Source organism: Ambystoma mexicanum, chromosome 9, assembly GCF_040938575.1.
Source record: "Ambystoma mexicanum isolate Mex_15411 chromosome 9, UKY_AmexF1_1, whole genome shotgun sequence".
In the NCBI taxonomy this organism is placed as follows: Eukaryota; Metazoa; Chordata; class Amphibia; order Caudata; family Ambystomatidae; genus Ambystoma; species Ambystoma mexicanum.
This window is the reverse complement of record NC_090931.1, coordinates 1,136,086,391-1,136,100,413: the sequence shown is the minus strand read 5'-3', so window position 1 is coordinate 1,136,100,413 and position 14,023 is coordinate 1,136,086,391. Positions and strand designations below refer to the sequence as shown.

Genomic DNA, 14,023 nt, shown 5'->3' with positions numbered 1-14,023 from the left:
AGCAAATGCATTGGATGAAAACAAAAGGAGTACTGACAAAGTTAGCAGTTTTCCATAATCTGTTTATAAATGTATTTCGAGTGGATTGTGTCCTCCAACGTATTCCTCATCTTAGATGTATTCCATCCAGCTTTGCTGCTCTTTGGAAATTTTTTCGGCAGAGGGCGCTGTGTGTCGATGTCGTCGAGTCGAAGGCCTCCGTCCAGGGTGACATCATCGGGTGTATAAGTAGTACGCGCGGCGCCCGTTGGCCTCAGTTCCGTTTTTCCGCAGTATACGTTGCTTCGGACATTCGGCGTGGCGTGCCTCCAGTTCTGTGAGAATATATAATAACGAAATATGTACTCGTGATCAACGCCGACTATGACCCCGAAATCGTGATTAAAAAAGTGCAAATCGTGCAGGTCAAAAATGTCGATCAAGGACCCGCATCGAGAGTGTTTGTGGTGCCTCGGAGAAGGCCACAACATGCAGGCCTGTACGAAGTGTCATGCGATGACGGGAAGGCCTTGCGAGAGAGGAGAGGAAAGCTACAGGTAGGTCGAAAAACTGATCGAAAAACCTCTAGCGTCGAGTCGAGATCCCGTGAGGAGAAATCTCCTCGACACGAAAGGCATCGATCGAGGTCCCGTAGCGATTCCCATCGCTCGTCGTCTTCGTCAAAAAGATCGAAGAAACAACGCCACAGGTCTCCCTCCACCTCGTCGTCAGACGAGTCTCCAAAAAAGATTAAATGCCCCACGCAACATTCGTCTACCAAAGAGTGGGAAGCATTCAGGGTCAAAATGATGGAGGTGTTTGAAAAAGCGAAGCCTCGGTCCGCACCTTCTTCGGAAGCTGGCCGGGTGCGTCATCGCTCCGACCCTCGAGCCCGGGTGATCGAAAAAGGAAGTATAGGGTACCTTCCAGGACGCCGAATGAAAAACGCTCGAGATGAGTTGACTGCTCGAGGTCAACAACGCCGTCCGAGACCCATCATACCTCGAAGGGAAAATCTTTGAAGGTCGCCTCTGTTAGGCAGAAACCTGTGCAGTTCCTTCTAAGACCACTGCAAAAGATTTAAGACTACAGGTGTTTGGCAGTAAACCCACTTGGTAGCAGTCTGTACCACACAGATTCACTTGGTAGCTGTGGCTGAGCAGTCAGACTTCCCTCAAGAAGAGTTAGGCAGTATACAAAGTATTCACAATAGGTCAAGAGAACACAATAGAACAAGTAAACACTGACCAGGGCTTGGTGTAAAAGAGATATAATTATTTATTTAAAACCACATCTAGAAAAACACACAGGCACTAATAGTAATCAATTCAAAAACACAGTCACTAAAAGATATACACTCCCTTAAAAGAATATTAGACAAGTCTTAAGTAAAGCCCCACTTATTTTCAGACAGCGGTGAGCGCTTAACGTAGATGGCACTCTAATAGTTTGTTTTAAAAAGGGAGAGAAAAGCAGAGAACAAGTTGAAACAGATCCCAACACTTTTACAAGAACATAACAAGAGAGGAAGGCAAAGTAAAACCGTGAATTCAGAGTCAGTAGGCTGGATCCGTTTTAAGAGGATCGAAACAAAATGTGCCAAAGGTCACACGGTTGCAGTGCACAAAAGTCTTGTAATGGTTCAAAAAGGAGTTGGACCAAAGAAAGGGGACCAGTTAGAGGGTCAAGGCGGCCAGCCCAGTCCAGAAGGTTAAGGAGTTATTATTACCTTGTAGCAATCTTTAGAAAGGGAGGCCTGGCGGACACGGTACCTTAAAGTGGTGAGAACACTCCAGCGGGGGCAATTGTTCCTGGCAGCAGATGCAAGTCAGTGCTTCGTCCGGGGGAAGAGAGGATCTCATCGTGGAGGAAGACAGGAGTCCGTTGCACTGCCAGCCGCAGAGTTTCTCAGGTACAAGGAGCGGTCCATTGATTTGCGGTTCAGTGGTGAGAGGCTATCCGGCACCGGGGTGCTTGGCACGGGCAGTTCGACCACAAACCGGTCTGGGGTGCGAAGAAAGAAAGGTAAACTGGTTGTGCCCACCAGTCAGTGGAAGAAGCCTCTCCAGCCGGGAGATCTTCTCTGTCGTCGGGAAGTGGTGAGTCGGTTCTGCAGGGCTCCACCGGTGGTGTCGTCGTGGTAGGTCGGCTCAGCTTCTCCCTCGTCGGATTCTCAGGTCCTGTGGCGACTTCTGAAGTTCCAGTCCCCAAAGCCCTGCTTTTATGCAGCATACCCCCATTCCATCAGCCTAGCTGTCAATCAAACATACTAAGTGGTGAGCCGGCCGGCTTACCACTTGGGCCAATCACACAAGAGTGCGACTTGAGTTACCAAGGTAACTCAGTCCAGGGTGCCTAAACCCCCTCCCACACACCCTGTGGTACCCAGACAGAGTGGCACCACTTTTGGAGGCTTCTGTGGAGAAGCCCGCCAAAAAGTGGAACAAAGGGCTCAACTTGGGTTGGAGTCACAGAAGAGAACACAAGCGCCATTTTAGAATCGAGTCTTGGCAAAAAATACCAACCGGCGAATTAATATTAATTAAATAAACCGGCGGTACGTTCGAGGCTATGAGAATTAAATAATTAAAGTTGGTAACCTCGAACAATGGGAAAATCCCATAGGGAAATATTTGCAGTCGAATATAAAAAGTAGTTTCCACTGCCACCAGCCAAAACTTGATCAGGGGGGACGGAGACGTGCCCCCTCGACTAACAGACCCCGGGGCAATCGAATTGCCCCGACCAGTATGTCCACAATATGATGTCTGTACTGGTTTCTGTTAATAATTTGGGACTAGTAAAGCCAATGGTGACTTTACATGCCCTGGGAGACAGCAGTCAGTCCCAGGGTATGGAGTCTATGGTGGGGTGTCAATATGACACCCCTGTGTTACTGCACGCAGGGTGCTGTGTAACACACATAGTAAAAACACATGAGACCCTATGGAGTAAAGGACCCCATAGCCCATAAAACACATTACCAGTCAAAGGAATACCATAAATCATGTCCAAGAGGGGGAGAAAAAGAGTCTCACTCTTGGCAGGAGGAAGAAAACAAACTCCAGAAATCCAGCAAAGCTGCTGGGGGACTCACTAGGTTAGGAAATTCAGCCTAAAGAGAGAATTCTCGCTAACAGCCTCAACGCCCTCGAAGCAGACCCTGTCGGCGACCACGGTGTCGTTGAAGCCGTTATCGACGTCGACACTGAAACCCTCGGCGCCAAAGGCTCCAGCCAAGCCAGGGAAGTCAGAAAAAGAGAAGGATAAGGTTACAAAACCTGTATTGTCCTCAGAGCCAGGTACTAGACCTCTTCCTCCTCCTCTCCCAGAGAAGGTTTTGAAACCTCTCCCCAGAAAGGAGTTTTTCAAATCCGCGACCTCAATTTTTGAGGAACAGGAGAGATCTGATGAGGAGAATGTACCTTTTGGGCTGGAATATGGCACACCAAATGTCCCAGAATGCTTGATTTCAGAAGAAAGCAGAATGAGGGACTTGGCGGAATCATTACACAATGCAAGTGGCATTGACACATCTCCTGAAAACAACTTGGGCAGACCAGAACCAGGACAGCATGCCAGTCCATCATACCGTCAATTAATGACAAAGGTAGTAGATTACTTAGGATGGGCTAAACCATCAGCCCAATTCATCCAGGATGATTTAACAGATATATTGGACCATGGTCCCACCGAAGACCCCAGTACTACCCTTTCATGTAGCCCTGCAAAATAGGGTGGCCAAGAATTGGGAAACTCCGGATTCTATTCCTCCGGTAAATAAATTCCTCACCTCAAAATACCGCCCAGCCAGTAGCACCCCAGCTATCTGTCCAAACACCCAACTCCCGAGAGTCTGGTCATACGGGCAGCCACAGCTTCTAACAAACTTGCATACACGTCTATCCCTCCAGACAGGGACGATAAGCGTGTGGATGGTTGGGCACGGAAGGTCTTTTCAGCCGGGAGCATGGCATTAAAATCTGGCAACTCCACATGTGCCTTGGCAAAATTTTCGTACACTCTTTGGGAGTGCATTGCAATGGCGGCGGAGCACATACCATAAGGGGAAGAAAGGAAAGGGTTCCTAGCCATTGTTAGAGATGGAAAGGAAGTCATGCAGGAATTCCTTCAATCTGGATTGGACACTGCAGATAGTGTAAGCAAGTCCATGGGCACTAGCACGGTAATGCGCAGATTTGCGTGGTTACGGAAGTCAGGTTTCGCACCGGACGTACAGAACCGCCTTCTGAACATGCCTTTTGACAGGTCCCACCTTTTTGGCAACAAGGCTGACGAGAGTCTTGAGAGGTTGCAGACCTCAAAAGCAGCTGCCATATCTTTAGGAGCTGCTATTAGGCAACTTCAGCCTTTTCGTGCGCAAGGACAGTCATGGAGGGGACGATTCTATCGTTACTACACCTCATATGGAAAGGCGAGAGGAATGGCCAGTTAAAGGGGCCAGAAAAAGGCCACTCGTGGTGGACGAGGAAAACGTGCTAAACCAGCTCCAGCTGCAGCCTCTCTGCCATCAGCGGCTGCAACATCCGCCACAAAACCACTTTGAGGACTTCCATCACAAAACAGCTGTAGGGGCAGGCTGTCACAGCTTCTGCAAGAATGGCGAGCCATTAATTCAGATGTTTAGGCTCTAGAAATAATAGCCCAATGTTACTGCCTTCCTTTTCTAACGCAACCTCAAAGCAATCCACCAGGGAGACACCCGTTGAAGTCTTCAAACCCGCTCCTACAGCAGGAAGTTTTAACCCTGCTGGAGAAAGGTGCTATAGAACCAGTACCTGCAGCGGAGAGGAACAAGGGATGGTACTCCCTGTATTTTTTTATCCCAAAAGGTCAGAGGACTGAGACCCATCTTAGATTTAAGAAACTTGAACAAGTTCCTCAGAAAGGACAAGTTCAAGATGGTTACCCTTTCTCAGATCCTTCAGGCCCTTCAACTTCAGGACTGGTTGGTGTCATTGGACCTCCAGAATGCTTATTTTCATGTGCCGATTCATCTCAAACACAGAAAATACCTGAGGTTCGTAGTTAGCGACTCACATTATCAGTTTCGAGTCCTGCCTTTCGGGTTGACCTCCGCCCGAGGGTCTTCACCAAGTTAATGATAGTGGTGGCAGCGGACCTCAGGAGAGGGGGGATTCATGTCTACCCCTACCTGGATGATTAGTTGATCAGAGCGCGTTCTGCCGAGCAAGCACTGGATCATCTGAAAGTCACCTGCCACTTCCTCCACAAACTGGGCTTCTCCTTCAATTTCAAGAAGTCACAGATGACACCTTCCCAACATAGGAGCTGTATTAGACACGTCCTTGGGAAAGAGCTCGCCTCCCAAGTCGAGGGCTCAAGACATTCTTCAGATGGTTTCCAAATTCCAAAATGCCCAAAATCTCCAGGCTTAAGACTTTTTAAGGTTGCTTGGCCTCATGGCATCCTGCATCTTTCTGGTGCCAGAGGCACACTTGAGGATGAGATCCCTTCAATGGGCCCTAAAGACTCAGTGGTCCCAGTCCTCGGGTCAAATGACGGATCTTCTTCAGATTCCGAACAAGGTCAGACAAGACCTTCTATGGTGAACCTGTACAGAGAACATCCTAAAAGGAGAAACCTTTTGGCAACCATGGCCGGAGATCACAGTAGTGACGGATGCCTCACTCTTGGGGTGGGGAGCTCATGCCAACGATTTGACAATCAACGGTCGTTGGTCTCCATCGAAGTCCAAACTACATATATACCTTTTAGAGCTGAGGGCAATCAGACTAGCGCTGAAGGCCTTCCTGCCATCTGTCAGGGGAAAGAATGTCCTGATAATGACGGACAACACAGTGGCCATGCACTACCTAAACAAAAGAGGAGGTGTGGGGTCACTACCCCTGTGCAGAGAGGCAATGCAGCTCTGGTATTGGGCGATTCAGGAAGTAATCTCTTTAATGGCAATTCATCTAGCCGGGGAAGAGAATATGACGACAGATGCTCTGAGCAGGCAGAGCACGGTATCCCACGAATGGGAGCTGGCTCAGGAAGTCATTCAAGAGATCTTCGCCGTTTGGGGAACCCCTCAAGTAGACCTGTTTGCAACCGGAATCAACTGAAAATGAGAAAGGTATTGCTCAAGGGAATTTCCCCCGAGAGGAGCCCTGGCGGACGCGTTTGTGGTGCAATGGAATTTCCCACTATTGTACGTGTTCCCTCTGATTCCCGTCATTCCTCAGGTCATCAGGAGGCTGAGAAGGTTTCGGAGCTGCATGGGCCAGGAGAACGTGGTACCCGGACCTTCTAGACATGTCCATCTGTCCTCCAGTACGTCTTCCTCAGAGAGAGAACCTTCTCTCTCAAATGGAGGGTCAGGTTCTCCATCCAGAGGTCAAAACGCTCAACCTTCATGCTTGGTATCTGAAAGGCTGAGATACAGGATTGGAACCTTCCAGATGACGTTATGGAGGTGTTGCTTTCGGCAAGAAGGCCAGCAACAAAGTCTCGATACCGTTGCCGTTGGAAAAAGTTTTGCAACTGATGCAGAGAAAAGAATGTCGATACTTTCCTATGTTCTATTCCGGAAGTATTATCTTTCCTTCTGACCCTAGCATATAGAGGTCTGAATATCAGAACAATAAAAGGTTACCTTGCGGCGCTTTCAATTTTCAAGCGCTCATCGGAAGAATGCTCCTACTTCAAAATTCCTTTGATAATACAATTCTTAAAAGAACTCACTAATGTGTTTCCTCCTCACCCATTTCAAGTACTTATCTGGGATCTAAATTTAGTCCTAAAATTCTTAATGTGTGCTCCTTTTGAGCCTAGGCACACATGTCCATTAAGATTACTAACGTGGAAAACAGCCTTCTTGGTTGCTCTAACATCAGCAAGAAGAGTGAGCGAATTGCAGGCACTGTCTTCTGGGCCACCCTATACTGTGTTCCATAAGGACAGAGTTATGTTGAGGGTAAAACCATAATTTTTACCGAAAATAATATCTGATTTTCATTTAAGTCAGAAAATGGTCTTAACCGCATTCTATCCTCCACCCCATCCTTCAAAGGAGGAGGAAAGATTACACAGGTTGGATCCGAAAAGAGCTTTAAGCTTTTACATCTCTAGACTTTCCAGACTTAGAGTGGACAACCAGCTGTTTATAGGTTATACAGGAAGGAAACTGGGTCAATCAGTGACAAAACAGACAATTTCACGCTGGATTGTGCTTTGCATTTCAGAATGCTACAGACTGGCTCAAAAGCCCCTCCGGAAGGGTTAAGGGCTCATTCCACCAGAGGCATTGCCTCCTCCACGGCCCTTCAAAGAGGTGTTCCAATAAGATCCATTTGCGAAGCAGCAACTTGGTCTTCGCTACACACCTTCTCAAAATTCTATAACATGAATGCTTCCCAGTCTAGGGAGCTAACTTTTGGAAAAGCAGTACTATACTCAGCCATTTAAGAGTATCAAAGAATCTACCCCCTCCTCCAGAATAATTGTCCATACTGCTTTGGGAGTCTATCTAAAATGAGGAATACGTTGGAGGACACAATCCACTCGAAGAACAAGTTACTTACCAATTGGTAACGTTCTTTCGATTGGATGTTCCTCCAACGTATTCCTCATCGCCCTCCCAGCCTACCCCTCTGTAGACTTTTCCGGGTTATTGCCATCTCAAATCTCGCAAGGCTCATACCTGTCTGCTGGCACAATCTACACAGTACAAGATCAAAGATAAAAAGGGGAAAAACAGAACTGAGGCCAACGGGCGCCGCGCGTGCTACTTACACACCCGATGACGTCACCCTCGACGGAGGTCTTCAAGGGACCATCGACTCGACGACATCGACGCACGGCGCCCTCTGCCGAAAAAAATTCCGAAGAGCAGCAAAGCTGGATGGAATACATCTAAGATGAGGAATATGTTGGAGGAACATCCAATCGAAAGAACGTTATCAGTTGGTAAGTAACATGTTCTTCTGCAAACAACCCCCGTGCTATATTCTGCTTGCCAGGCTCACAATGTGACCTAAACACATACAATTCCATAAATGCTTCTTTACCCACTGTTTTCTGGTATGATTTAATGGTTATATGTGTAACTATTTCCATGTTGGTGAGCTTCAGCAAATACCCCTTGTTGTTGCAACCTACGGGTAATACAACCATTACAAATGTTGTATATAAACTATCCTCCAGGACAAACAGTATTAAGGAGCCACCCAATGTAAGAAACCAGCAGGAGGTGTAGCAAGTGTTGCCAACATTGCAAATATAAACCTGCAAGTACTTTGCGTAACGTTTAGTGCACTTTTTTAAGACACCCCTAAAGCATGTGATTCTTAGTCTTAAGGACACTGCTGAATATCAGCAACTTCATCACATCTTCGTATGATGATGAAACCTGTGTAAATGAATGATAAGTTATCATCCGATACCATCACAGGCAGTGATTTTCGTTCCTTGTTAATTAAGTGCCTGGCACTGACAGGTTCAGTTGAATATGCACTATCCTTTCATAATCAGAAAATAAATGTGCATGATCACTGAAAGACATTTACTTTAACAGCAGTTAATAACAAAGATAGTGTTAGGACAGTTTTTCTGAAGTCCAACTAAGGGCTTAATAAAACCATGCAACTGAGAAAATACAAAACTGCACTCTAGTACTACGCTGTACCCCCTGAGTATTTGGTAGCGTAGACAGAGCAACCATGCTCTCTTGGAGGGGGAGAGAGCTTTAACTTGGTACAAAGAAATGGTATTGTACATATTGTCCAAAGAAACACTGATACACTATGTAGTGTAAAAATAAATGGTTTATTTAAATACAAGTAGGCTAAAAATGAATCTTGGGTAAATAAGTACTATCACATTATTTATAAACCCAATTATGAAAACACAACACAATGCTTTAAAGTACACAAACCAAAGCATAGACCCTGTTCAGAAAACTAACAGTATTTCTAGAAAAATCAGACCATATCATTCACTTGTAGTATAGGACACACCTATTCATGGGTAGTAAAACCACCAGTTACTTTTACATCACTTTACAGTATATGAAGGGTGGTAGACCTGTCAGTTATGCAGTGGCACTCGGGTAAGGAATCACTTAGTAAACCAACCCTGTTACCAGGATACTTTTCTGAATAGTGGAACACAAATTCATGGAACAATATAAACCTATAACTACATTCAGGATAACACAGTTATACCAGGTGAGTAAGGCCTTGTGTTGTAATATACTATTGCAGTTGCTTTTCAGCTCAGTGTAACTCAGACCAAGTTAAGCATTAACTTTCTACACTAATTTAGGATTGCACCAGGCAGACCAAGGTGGGTAAAAGCTACAATACTGTGACAAACCTGGGGGCGTTCTCACAAGTAGTCCCCGGAGATCCATAGTTCAGGTGGCCAGGGAAGGGCCATCACTCTTGGATCCCAGCCCTGGGGGCGGATAAGTGAGGGAGGGTCATCTGGCCAGGGGGTCCTTCAGGACTGCGGGGAGCATCCGAAGGCTAGACATAACTATTCCCCCGTTCCTTGACCCAATCCATCCTACCCTCTCTCTTTGGTCATGAGATATTGTCATCCAATTCCTGTCCTCCCCTTTCACCTTCCCTCAAGAAAAGGGAAGATAGAAAATCTTAGACATATGAAGAGACCAAACCACTTTTCAACTCTTAACACTAACCTGCTCCCTCCTTTCTCAAAACCCAAAAGATATACTGAGAACCCACCTTTTGTTTCCCAGATATCCCCCTCCAGTAAACAAGGGGATTTAGCATCACTCCCTCGCCTTAATGGGCTCCAACAAGTCCCCACACCTGGTACTGAAAAGAGGATGAGACAAGTTCAGGCTCCCTCAGTCTGTCTGGGGTATTTCCACTCTCACCCCATCTCCCCCTCCCCATTGCCAATAAGTACTGGGACGAAGAAGAGGCGATCCGTAGCAATGAGGTTTACCCATAGAGACTACCTAGGAATACAAAGTGAAGCCTACCATGGAACACCTTTGAATTGTCCCACTAATAGTCAGGCAAGGTCAGGCCCTTTAATCCAACTGTACACACCTGACTCCAATTGACTCTGATCTGCATTATGAAAAGGGTGGTTCTGCGAAGCATTGAAGAAGCTGGGGCAGCTGACTGGACCAGAGGAGCCAAGGAGCAGGGAGCTGCAGGAATTGAAACCTGGAAGATCCGGTGGAGCTACAGCATGCCGAGAGGCTGGCCCTGTGTTCGTGTTGGGCTGCAGTGTGGCTAGGTTGCCGTGTCTCCATTGAGCCAGAACGAGGGAGCCTGTATCCTGCTGGTGGTGTTCAGGGAAATGTTCGTTCTCCAGCATGGGGTCTGGCATGGATTCACATGCTCATGAATATTCCCCGTCGTCAGGCCCCCCCCTTTTTCTTCTCCGTCGGAGGTTTCACAGTGGTCCTGTCGATGGGCATGAAAGAGGACTCCCTCCGAGGTGGCAGGGAGACTCTGGGCACCGAGGTCGCCACCACTGGTGTAGCCTCCACAGGCTGTCTCGATAGAGGCCTTGGCCGGGTGGATTAAGGCTTTCACCACCATAGGTGTGCTCACCGCCTTCTCCTTGGAGGGAGGGTCACCGCCTCGCTCCCCCTCCGATGGGGCCTTTGAGCTCGACTGGGGTCTCTCCAGGAGCTTCGCCGGGTGCTCGGCCTTCCTCTTACCCGAGCCAGAGCGTTGGCTCGTGGTTGATGGCGCCAGGGAGGATGCGCCCTAACTGGCGCCCGTAGAGCCCGACCGTTCGGCGCTCCCGGTGCCAGCGGACTCGCGGTGCTTGGCCTTCTGTTGGACCCCCGTCGCCGGTGCGCCCTCAAAGGTCTTAGAAGACCGCTCGTACTTCTTCTTCTCGCCTGACGGGCTCTTCCCTTCCAGCCAGTTGGCGAGACGCAGATGGCGGTCCTTCATGGTCCGCTCCGACATATTGCCGCAAAACGCACAGTCCTTCTCCACGTGCGTCTTGTCCTCATACAGGCAGTAGAGGCAAAGGGAGTGTTCGTCCTCCTTAAAGACATTCTGAAGCTGGCATCCAGGGCAGACCCTGAACAGCTTTCCGGGCGTCGAGCTTCCCTTCTCCTGGGCCATGATCGAGATGGGCCTGAGAAACTTCTGGAGTCCTCCAAAAGCGTGGCTTGACGAAATCTTCACCCTTGAGGGGCGTAGAAGAATTCGACACGGGTCCCCGTTGATCGGATAAAGAAACGGTGGAGTTTGAGGCTCTTTTGACCGAAAAAGAGAAAACTTTCCTAAGAAAAAGCGCGAAAAAAGCACTAAAGCTCGAGAGCAATAGCACGAGGATCCCAACACTTGAACGTGCGGTAAAAATCTGAAGATGGATGCCAGAGGCGGGGCTTAGGGAGAGGGCAGTCATTGGCTGTGGTCAGTATGACACAGAGATCAGTGATTGGTTACTACTACGAAAGTCAGATCAGAAACGAAACTGATACTGATTTTTCTTTACCGAGGATTCCCAGCCTGACGACGGGGAATATTCATGAGCATGTGAATCCATGCCAGACCCATGCTGGAGAAAAACAGTTACAGGTAAGTAACTTGTTCCTTCCCTTGTGACGTGTGCCAGTCCCACAGGTGTCTGAGGGGCAGGTGATGAGACCCTGACCTCGACCCAAACCCATTTGACCCGCTTGCTGCGCTACTGTTGGTAAGTTTCATGACACAGAGAGAAGCTCAGTAGCATGCGGGTGGCAGGAGCGTTGTTGCAAGAAGAGCCCGGTGAGCGAAAGCGGGACGAAGGCAAGCAAAAGATGGAAAGCAGTGAAAGAAAGCAAAGCGATGCAAGAGACATGTAAAAGCAAAGCGAAAGCTGGAAAGTGGTGAAAGAAAGTAAAGCGGAATTCTAGAAAAGGTTTGCCAGAGGTGTGGAAGTAATGAAAGACAGAGTGAGTGCGAGAGAGACGCGAAAGTAAGGAGAGGGGTGCAAGCGACCCGAAACCGAGAGAGACAGCAAAGAGACAGTGAGAAGGAAAACGGACAGTCAAGAGACGGTGCATGCAACCCAAAAGTGAGAAAGGGGGTGCAAGCGACCCGAAAGAAGTACAGAGTGTGCAAAAGGCATGTTAAAGGGCATATGAAAGTGCAAGAGAACACAGTGAGAAACTGAAGGTGCAGGAGAGCACAGTGAAAAGTAAGGAGAAGAGGCACAGAAAGGTGGAAAGAAGGTGCAAATGTGCACGTCAAAAAAAGAAAGTGTGCAGAAAGCACAGTAAAGTGGAAAAGGACAGAGTGAAAGGTCGTTGAATTTTTTGTCTTGAAGACGGAAGACAGGACACTAAAAGGGATTTTGCAGCAGGGGTCAACAGGGAAGGCTCCAGGCAAGAGTTTCTTTGTGGCTGGATGCGGCTCTGTCGTTTTGGTGCCCTTTTCAGGAGCGAGGAGAAGACGGCATACCGCTGGTTGGATTCTTGTCTCTAATCTGGTCCAACGCTCTGGTGAGGGGACTTCAAGGACTCAATCATGTCTCTGGAGGTCCAGCAGGATACCACCAAAGTTTCAGCTTGATTTGGAATTCAGAAGACTGTGCACCGCCCAATGGCTCGATTGCTCAGGGTATTAGGGTATTAGGGTATTGCAGCCCAGCAAGGTCTCAGCACATCGTGGGATGGCTCAAAATGCAGGTCTCATTGAGCCTAGTGGACCTCCCCAGGCCCTGGATCGGGGTCACCATTATCGAGACCCCCAGGACGATTGAAAGGAAGGGTTAGAGGAGGCTCCTGTCAGGCCCTCCTGTCACTGGAAATCGCTACAGCTGTATTTTATTCTTCTTCCTCTTCGGTTTCAGCTCCAGTGGTTGACTTGTCAGCAGCTTCCAGGATCAGAGTATTTGACAGGAACTACAGAACAACTTCTGCAAAATCTGCATTTTATAGAAAGGGGCGGGCTGGCTGTCCAATCAGGACAGCTAGCCCCCCATTGAGACTGGGCGCCTTTCACGCAAGGTGAAAGACAAAGGGCTGCAGCATTTTGGACTCCTTCCTCGCTTCCTGCCTTCTCGGACACTACAAAGGATTCACGCCAAAGACAGAGCTCTCACTGAGGTCGTTCCCACCTAGAATCGTAGGGGAAGAACTCACAAACTACAAGCAAACAAGAAAGGGCGAAAAAAGAAGCAGCCCACCATTTTAGAAAAATTGTGTCCCTTCTGTGCATTACAGAGACCCCGCTGAGAGAAGAACGAGGGGCCTTGGACCCCAGACGGTGAGAGGGGTAACCTGGGGGAATCTGACACTCCAAAGTGAGTAAGCGTGGGGGAAGAGGCAACCCCCCCCCCCACCCTAAAGCAAAATAGAAGACGCTCTGGACGGAGCGAGAGGCAGAGGGGACAGCCGCAGCACAATACGCAGCAGAGCAGTCAGTGCCCGTAGTGGGCGAACGAGCGGAGCCGCATCATCCCAGGAGGACCGTAGGTGGACCCTACATGCCCCAACATACACACGAGGCTCAGCGGGACACACAGCCGCGGAGCCACTTAATGTAAACCAAAGAGAAGGGGATGAAAACATCCTGATAAAGGGAGATACGCCCGAATCCGGGACTTAAGCACTTGAACTCCGCTTGTGCAAATGCACAGCATATAACAGAAGACAGGAGTTTAAAGGGCAACAAACGCTACGCAGAGCAGACTGAGGACTATAAGTGTGGAATACTGTGGGGCTGAACAACAAAGGAGGTGCTGGAGAAAGAAGGAAACATGGGTACAGAGTCAGCATTGCTCAAAGGGAAGGAGAAGCAGTAGGCCAAGGGCCCACTTAACCAAAAGGCTGGTGCAACTGGGTCCGCAGGAAATATAAGCTTGGTATGCAGCAAATGAAACAGAACGGCACCCGAACACAAACCACAAGATAAAAGGAGGGACCAGAGCCAAACAGGACCCCCAGGTGAGCAGGCAGGGCCATAACCCGAACTCGCAAATAACCGGGGTAGGAGCGAGGTGAGACGGGTCAATCCGCCCCCAAGAATCACTGCAGAACAGACAGCAGTTTGCATACAGGACCTACTCAGGT

The 14,023-nt window shown here is 48.5% G+C and overlaps 1 protein-coding gene across 6 annotated transcripts in view; it reads left to right on the top strand.

Moving 5' to 3' along the window:
* MBD5 (methyl-CpG binding domain protein 5) overlaps nt 1–14,023 on the top strand; it is an 802,917-nt gene that overhangs the window by 640,357 nt on the left and 148,537 nt on the right. The gene's annotated exons all lie outside the window — the stretch shown is intronic.